The sequence below is a fragment of the Carcharhinus amblyrhynchos genome, chromosome 3 (assembly GCF_965287045.1).
Source record: "Carcharhinus amblyrhynchos chromosome 3, sCarAmb.v2.hapA, whole genome shotgun sequence".
NCBI classification, from domain to species: domain Eukaryota; kingdom Metazoa; phylum Chordata; class Chondrichthyes; order Carcharhiniformes; family Carcharhinidae; genus Carcharhinus; species Carcharhinus amblyrhynchos.
In genome coordinates this window covers 139657904-139667110 of record NC_137326.1, presented here as the reverse complement: position 1 = coordinate 139667110, position 9207 = coordinate 139657904, and the positions used below count along the sequence as shown (strand labels likewise).

Here is a 9207-nt window from a genome sequence, read left to right as displayed (position 1 = left end):
GTTCACAGAGGACATAGTTTTCAACCAAGTATAATTTCCCATGAGCACCCTATACAAACACAACCCTGTAAAGGGAGTGGCTATTGGTCCGGCCTTTGGGAGGTAGGGGTGAATTTTGTGACCCTCCTGTTGGTGCCCCGGAAGACTGGGTGGTCAGCCTACTGGCTTCCTGACCACCCAAACATGACCCCCATGTTACTGGGCTTGCTGAGGAGTCAGCTTGCCCACCTGCCATTAGGCTTCTGGGGATCCAATTAAAGGCCACTTACCCTCATTCTGCCTCTGCCCCTATAACAGAGGCAACTGGAGAAGAAAGGTAACTACCCTGACAGCTTCCGCTGCGTGGGGCAAAAGTGGGCAGAAAAATGGGGTATCTCCAATCCCCTGTGCCCAATGGTGGCATCTCCCACCCGCAAGTTGGTACATCGCCCTCACCCCTCGCTGGGGTTTCTGATCAAAATGCCTGGAGATAGAAAAATCAAATAGATGAAGAATAACTCCCAAAGTTGGATTTTATTTCTGTTGAATTGAAACTTTTTCAGAGAGAAGTCAAAAAGCTCTTTTCCTGCAAAGAGTGATCCAAGTTTGGAATTCTCTCCTGCGCACAGGGAGTGATGCTGTCGAGCTATTGAGGGATAGAGGGTAAAGGCGGGTGAATGGAGATTGGTCGCTCACCAGCCAACATCTCACTGACTGTGAAACAGGCTGAGGCCTGCTCAGGAATGGCCTGCTCCGATTGGAAAGTTCCTGGTAATGAGGCGAGAGAGAGCAGAGTTGGGAGGGGGAATTGAAGGAATGGGTATTGGGGTCAAGGGGAACAGGAAAGGCCCCTCTCAGTATCAGCCCATGACAGAAACCTCACTGATACACAGATGTACAACTGTCAACATTCTGTTTAATATGAAGATGCCTCTTAATAGCTTCTGCTTCCAGATTTAGAGCAGCTAATTTTTCACCCTGAGGTGGTTTATGTGGTTTCCCGTGACTGTGGCTTTTTCTGGTTCATCAACTTTGCCATCACTGACATCTGATTCATTTTAAAAAAGCTTTCTCTCTCTCTGGGGCAGATTCAGTGGGGCTAACAGTCTTGTTACAGTCTTTCAATCCTGCTTCCAGCAATCAAATTCATTTCCTCCTAACCCTACTCCCTCCCCCTCACTTCCTCCCCATTGCCCTCCTCCACCTCCAAACCCCTTCCTCCCATTCCTCCCCCTCCACCCTTTACCTTCCCTCTCATTATCTCCCTCCTCCTCCCTCTCCAGCCCCTCCCCTTCCTCCCCCTCCTCCCTTTCCCCTCCCTCTCCAGCCCCTCCCCTTCCTCTCCCTCGCCCCTTCCACTCCTCATCTCTCCCTTCCTCCTCTTCTCTCCTCCTCCCCTCTTCTCTCCCCCTTCTCTCCCTCCTGCCTCCCCTCCCCTCTTTGACTCAGTGTCCTGAAGCACCATGGGACATGCTAGAATGGGAATGTTTCTGGAACATATTGAATGGAGTAACGTGTCCCAGGGTAATTCAGTGTTGCTGCCATAAATGTGCTGCATTAGGCTAAATAACCCCAAGCTTGGTCCTAATTTTAAGGTGTGACTGATGGGTGAGAGTGAGCTAGCGAGGCAGAGTGGTTTAGGGAGGGAATTCCAGAGCTTGAGCAGCTGAAGGCACGGCCATCACTGGTGGAGCAATTAAAATCAGGGATACTCGATAGACCAGAGTGAGAGGAATGCAGAGAGGATCCTCTAAAGAAAAAGCAGTAAAATAGTGAAATTAGAACCCTGCTCCAAACTCTTTCTTCATTCTAGCCTGAAGAAGCTTTGAGTTCAGGAGCAGAAAGGCCATGGGCAGATTGGAAAACAGAGGTGAGAATTTGAAAAAGAGTAATGTGGGTCAGTGAGCACAGGGCGAGAAAGGTGAATGAGATTCGGTGTCTGGTTGGATGAGATTGAGGTGTTTTCGAATAGGAATGAGCTGCTATGAGACACAATCCTACATCGTAATGCACCCTTTCCACCAATCACCCCACAGTGTGCACAGGCTGTCGGTCTGACCTGGATAATCAGCAACAAAGCTGCTGGCCACCTTTCCAACTGAGAAATAATTTCCACAGCACACAGCACACACAACAAGCTCACTCCCCTCATTGGCACAGCGAAGAGCAAAGAACAGTACAGTGTGGGAACAGGCCCTTCAGCCCTCCAAACCTGCACCAATCATGATGCCTGCCTAAACTAAAACTGTACTCACTGACGGAATCCACATTCTTCCAATCCCATCCTATTCCTGTACTTGTCCAGTTGCCTCTTAAATGCCACTATCGTACCCGCTCCTACCACCCACCCCCCCCCCCCCCCCCTCCCCCGGGCAGCGCGTTCCAAACATTCACCACCCTCTGTGTAAAAAACCTGCCTCGCACATCCCCTCTAAACTTCTCATATGTACAATGAGGTAAAAAGAATCTCCTTAATTCCTTCAATAAATGATGGTATTTGCTCACTTGTTAACTCCCACCACTTTTAGACAAGATGTGAAACTGAAACCATCCTGCCCTCCGATGGGTATTAAAGATCGCGACCAATTATCCATGGAGTTATCCACAGAGACCTGATCAATATTTACCATCAACATCACTTACACCGATTATCTGCTCATTATCTCATTACAAACAGCCAAGTCCCAGCAGCAACTCATTGACATCAAGTTACTGATCGATTCACAATTAACACAAAGATATTCGGAGACTAGAATAGCTTCTATAGAACGCGAGAGATATCTGTCACTGTATAACACTGGGGTACAGTACTGGTGGGGACGGGTCTGTCACTGTATAACACTGGGGTACAGTACTGGTGGGGACGGGTCTGTCACTGTATAACACTGGGGTACAGTACTGATGGGGACGGGTCTGTCACTGTATAACACTGGGGTACAGTACTGGTGGGGGACAGGTCTGTCACTGTATAACACTGGGGTACAGTACTGGCGGGGATGGGTCTGTCACTGTATAACACTGGGGTACAGTACTGGCGGGGATGGGTCTGTCACTGTATAACACTGGGGTACAGTACTGGCGGGGACGGGTCTGTCACTGTATAACACTGGGGTACAGTACTGGTGGGGACGGGTCTGTCACTGTATAACACTGGGGTACAGTACTGGTGGGGACGGGTCTGTCACTGTATAACATTGGGGTACAGTACTGGTGGGGACGGGTCTGTCTCTGTATAACACTGGGGTACAGGACTGGTGGGGACGGGTCTGTCGCTGTATAACACTGGGGTACAGTACTGGTGGGGACGGGTCTGTCGCTGTATAACCCCGGGGTACAGTACTGGTGGGGACGGGTCTGTCACTGTGTAACACTGGGGTACAGTACTGGTGGGGACGGGTCTGTCACTGTGTAACACTGGGGTACAGTACTGGTGGGGACGGGTCTGTCACTGTGTAACACTGGGGTACAGTACTGGTGGGGACGGGTCTGTCACTGTATAACACTGGGGTACAGTACTGGTGGGGACGGGTCTGTCAGTGTATAACACTGGGGTACAGTACTGGTGGGGACGGGTCTGTCACTGTATAACCCCGGGGTACAGTACTGGTGGGGACGGGTCTGTCACTGTATAACACTGGGGTACAGTACTGGTGGGGACGGGTCTGTCACTGTGTAACACTGGGGTACAGTACTGGTGGGGACGGGTCTGTCACTGTATAACACTGGGGTACAGTACTGGTGGGGACGGGTCTGTCACTGTATAACACTGGGGTACAGTACTGGTGGGGACGGGTCTGTCACTGTATAACACTGGGGTACAGTACTGGTGGGGACGGGTCTGTCACTGTATAACACGGGGGTACTGTACTGGTGGGGACGGGTCTGTCGCTGTATAACACTGGGGTACAGTACTGGTGGGGACGGGTCTGTCGCTGTATAACACTGGGGTACAGTACTGGTGGGGATGGGTCTGTCGCTGTATAACACTGGGGTACAGTACTGGTGGGGACGGGTCTGTCGCTGTATAACACTGGGGTACAGTACTGGTGGGGACGGGTCTGTCACTGTATAACACTGGGGTACAGAACTGGTGGGGATGGGTCTGTCACTGTATAACACTGGGGTACAGTACTGGTGGGGACGGGTCTGTCACTGTATAACACTGGGGTACAGTACTGGTGGGGACAGGTCTGTCAGTGTATAACACTGGGGTACAGTACTGGTGGGGACGGGTCTGTCACTGTATAACACTGGGGTACAGTACTGGTGGAGACAGGTCTGTCAGTGTATAACACTGGGGTACAGTACTGGTGGGGACGGGTCTGTCACTGTATAACACTGGGGTACAGTACTGGTGGGGATGGGTCTGTCACTGTATAACCCCGGGGTACAGTACTGGTGGAGACGGGTCTGTCGCTGTATAACACTGGGGTACAATACTAGTGGGGACGGGTCTGTCGCTGTATAACACTGGGGTACAGTACTGGTGGGGACGGGTCTGTCGCTGTATAACACTGGGGTACAGTGCTGGTGGGTCTGTAATGGGGAAGGGACTGTACTCGCTGTGTTTCTGGGAGGATAGTGACCTGTTGGTGTTTGCATTTGGAGTGAATTCACTTTCCCCTTTCGTTCACTGTCCTGGCTGTTTCTTTATTTGTCATTTTCAGTGCTTTGTGTGATTGATTTTGGGATATTTGAATTCTATGCAATGAACTGAAAGCTGCTTGCTGCTACAATCATTTATATAATGTTATTTGTTTTCTATTTGAGTCTTTATATAATCTTCATGCTAACCTGAACCTGCTGCTGTCAGGATGGCATCATGTCGCCACCTGGTGGCATTTCAGGGGCTGTGCCCCAACACCTCTGGTACATTTTTGCAATTTGTGTTTTTAGAAACTCTTCAAACACAGGCTTTGATTCCCAACCAGTGCAGAAATGTCTGTGACTCAGTGTCTCTTTGGTAACTGAGAGAGAAACACCTTTAACCAAATATTAACTATTAAAACCCTTTATAAACAAACACTAGTACACACAAATGAATTTATTACCAGCTGTAATAGTCTGAAACTGACCAAGACAAGATTCTAAATAGTCTCTTTATGTATCAGTTCCAGATGAGTTACCACCTGTGGAATATATCAACACTTGTTTAATTATCCATCATTGCTTCCCTTACTGATGCTACATTAAATATTACAGGGCAAATTACAATATTATAGGGCAACTTACAATATTATAGGGCAAATTATATTATTACAGGGCACTGTACAATTACAGCATTGACTGTAGCTGCAAAGAATTTGTATGTTTTTCTTGTTATCGCTTTAAGTCTTTAGTACATTCAGTTTCCTCTGTCTAAACAGCAAAACAACATTTAATCTGCTATCAGTATAATAACAGGAGCAAGAAAACCCAAGCTCTGAACTGGTGCCAGCCTAGTAACCACCCTACAGTTAGACCAGATACTGCATATGTGCCTTAAAATGTAATCAGAAAGTGATTTTAAACTCATTTTCACAGCACACAGTTCTGAACACAGTTACACATGATTATTTTCCTTTGCCCTGGTAAGAGAGAACACCTAGCATCATAGCAGGTTTCACCCACTGTCTTTTCAGTCTGCTGCTTTTAATCAGAGAGGATCGAGATTTTACTGTTAGTCTCAATCAGGATTCACATCCCTGACCAAGGCCAAGTCCCACAACACCTGGATGTGTCAGGAAGAGACAAGATTATTACCAATGAGAATCATTGCCTGTGTAACCCATACTCCAGTGAGAGTCAGCACCTTCAGGAACTGGATCCCAGTGAGAGTCAGCGCCTTCAGGAACTGTATCCCAGTGAGAGTCAGCACCTTCAGGAACTGTATCCCAGTGAGAGTCAGCACCTTCAGGAACTGTATCCCAGTGAGAGTCAGCACCTTCAGGAACTGTATCCCAGTGAGAGTCAGCGCCTTCAGGAACTGTGTCCCAGTGAGAGTCAGCACCTTCAGGAACTGGATCCCAGTGAGAGTCAGCACCTTCAGGAACTGTATCCCAGTGAGAGTCAGCACCTTCAGGAACTGTATCCCAGTGAGAGTCAGCACCTTCAGGAACTGTATCCCAGTGAGAGTCAGCACCTTCAGGAACTGTATCCCAGTGAGAGTCAGCACCTTCAGGAACTGTATCCCAGTGAGAGTCCGCACCTTCAGGAACTGTATCCCAGTGAGAGTCAGCACCTTCAGGAACTGTATCCCAGTGAGAGTCAGCACCTTCAGGAACTGTATCCCAGTGAGAGTCAGCACCTTCAGGAATTGTATCCCAGTGAGAGTCAGCACCTTCAGGAACTGTATCCCAGTGAGAGTCAGCACCTTCAGGAATTGTATCCCAGTGAGAGTCAGCACCTTCAGGAACTGTATCCCAGTGAGAGTCAGCACCTTCAGGAACTGTATCCCACTGAGAGTCAGCACCTTCAGGAACTGTATCCCAGTGAGAGTCAGCACCTTCAGGAACTGTATCCCAGTGAGAGTCAGCACCTTCAGGAACTGTATCCCAGTGAGAGTCAGCACCTTCAGGAACTGTATCCCAGTGAGAGTCAGCACCTTCAGGAACTGTATCCCACTGAGAGTCAGCACCTTCAGGAACTGGATCCCAGTGAGAGTCAGCACCTTCAGGAACTGTACCACCGCTGTGATTAAGGAAAGAACGCTTTGTCTCAAATTATTAATGAGATTAATGGGGCATGTCACCAGCTCAGGTTTGAGTTTTTGTTGCTGGGCTCAAGCAGTGTACAGTCCAATATGTCTAGGAATTATAAACCTCAGTTCTTTATGAGGCTTAGGCCGTTTGTTCTATTGCATTTCTGTGAATCCTGGTTCAATCCTTGATCACAGGTCAGCAAGTAACACATTACAATCTTATCACAGGTGAGCAGAAAGCCACTGGATCCTCCCAGTAAAATGTGACTGTGAATGTTTAGATGAGGAAGGTTTTATCTTAACTGCTCTATTTGTATCAATGAGAATGTCTGCTGGGTTTGGTTTTTTGATATCTGAAGTTCCTGTGAACTAATAGATTCAGCATGTCATGCTTAGATTGTGTTGTTGACAATAATATTTGAGGTACATCGGAGGAGAGTAAATTGGAGCTGATCTCCATGCTGCACCTCCCAGATCCCGTTTACACCCGAATCCAATTGGAGTCTTTGCATTTCAAACCAACCCAACCGAACATAGCGTAAACCAATTTAACCCGGGCCAACTCAACACAAACCAATTTATCCCAGTCCAACACAACACAAACCAATTTAACCCGGTCCAACTCAACACAAACCAATTTAACTCAGTCCAACACAACACAAACCAATTTAACCCGGTCCAACTCAACACAAACCAATTTAACTCAGTCCAACTCAACACAAATCACTTTAACCCGGTCCAACACAACACAATTTAACCCGGTCCAACACAACACAAACAATTTAACCCAGTCCAACACAACACAAATCACTTTAACCCGGTCCAACACAACACAAACAATTTAACCCAGTCCAACACAACACAAACCAATTTAACCAGGTCCAACTCAATACCAACCAAGTTAACCGGTCCAACTCAACACAACCAATTTAAACCAGTTCAACTCAACACCAACCAATTTAACCAGTCCAACACAACACAAACCAATTTAACCAGGTCCAACTCAATACCAACCAAGTTAACCGGTCCAACTCAACACAACCAATTTAAACCAGTTCAACTCAACACCAACCAATTTAACCAGTCCAACACAACACAAACCAATTTAACCAGGTCCAACTCAATACCAACCAAGTTAACCGGTCCAACTCAACACAACCAATTTAAACCAGTCCAACACAACACAAACCAATTTAACCAGGTCCAACTCAATACCAACCAAGTTAACCGGTCCAACACAACACAAACCAATTTAACCCGGTCCATTGTGACCCAACTCAATTCAAACCCAAGCCAACTGAACTGAACTCAATCAAACCCAATCCAATCGAAGGCACTTTAGCATTTCAGCCAAGAACAGGGCTGAGGGCAAACCTGCTTAATAGAGAAGATAGAAGGAGTGATGAAATTAAGCTGATGGTACAGAATGTAATCTAGACATGTTGGACTGCATACCCTTATTTAGAATGAATATAAAACATTTTATATATAACACTTCAAAATCAATATCTCCTGTTTTGCTATTCACAAGTGATTATTTTAATAATTGAAATATTTCTTTATAAAACAATGTTTTCAGCTGCAATATATTTTATTTTGATTCTGGGGAGCAGAAAATCATTTGTGAACAGCCTCCCTCTTTTCTGTTCTGAGATTTCTATATTGTCTATTAACACCATTATCAATAAAAGCCTCACATACAATCAGAATATTTATAGAATATGGTTTATCCTGACACTGGCTTACAGTTAAATAAAATTGTGCTGAGTATTGGATTATTAGGTGTCCAGATCACCAACACCCTGTCCTGGTCCCCCCCATGCTGACACTATTGTTAAGAAAGCCCCAACAATGCCTCTCCTTTCTCAGGAAGACTAAGGAAATTTGGCATGTCAGCTACAGCTCTCATCAACTTCTACAGATACACCATAGGAAACATTTTTTCTGGTTTTAACGTAGCTTGGTATGTTTCCTGCTCTGTCCAAGACCGCAAGAAACTACAAAGAGTCGCAAATGAAGCCCAATCCATCACACAAACCATTGACTCTGTCTACACTTCCTGCTGCCTTGCCAAAGCAGCCGGCATAATTAAGGACCCCACACACCCCGGACATTCTCTCTTCCACCTTCTTCCGTCAGGAATAAAATACATAAGTCTGAGGTCACGTACCGACCGACTCAAGAACAGCTTCTTCCCTGCTGCTGTCAGACTTTTGAATGGACTCAAATTTCATTAATTTGATCTTTCTCTACACCCTCGCTATAACTGTAACACTGTATAACTGTAACATTCTGCACTCTCTCCTTTCTGTCTCTCTGAATGGTATGCTTTGTATAGTGTGGAAGAAACAATACTTCTCACTGTGCTAATACATATGACAACAATAAATCAAATCTAATTTGCTGTGTAACAGCTGGATTCACCTCTCTAGCTTGATGTTGGTGGAACTGCCTGAGACGCTGAACATTCCCAAAGCTGCTTTCATTGTTGTGAACAAGAGGCCCCTCTATCAGGATTAGCTTCAACGCCGCGAGGCGATCTCGATCCC

General features: G+C 46.5%; 1 long non-coding RNA gene across 1 annotated transcript; it reads left to right on the top strand.

Moving 5' to 3' along the window:
- Positions 1 to 6439: 6439 nt before the first annotated feature.
- On the top strand, positions 6440 to 8367 carry LOC145341196 (uncharacterized). The gene is made up of 2 exons (XR_013886340.1): positions 6440 to 7215; positions 7246 to 8367. It is a non-coding gene; the product is annotated as an uncharacterized LOC145341196 (long non-coding RNA).
- Positions 8368 to 9207: the final 840 nt, after the last annotated feature.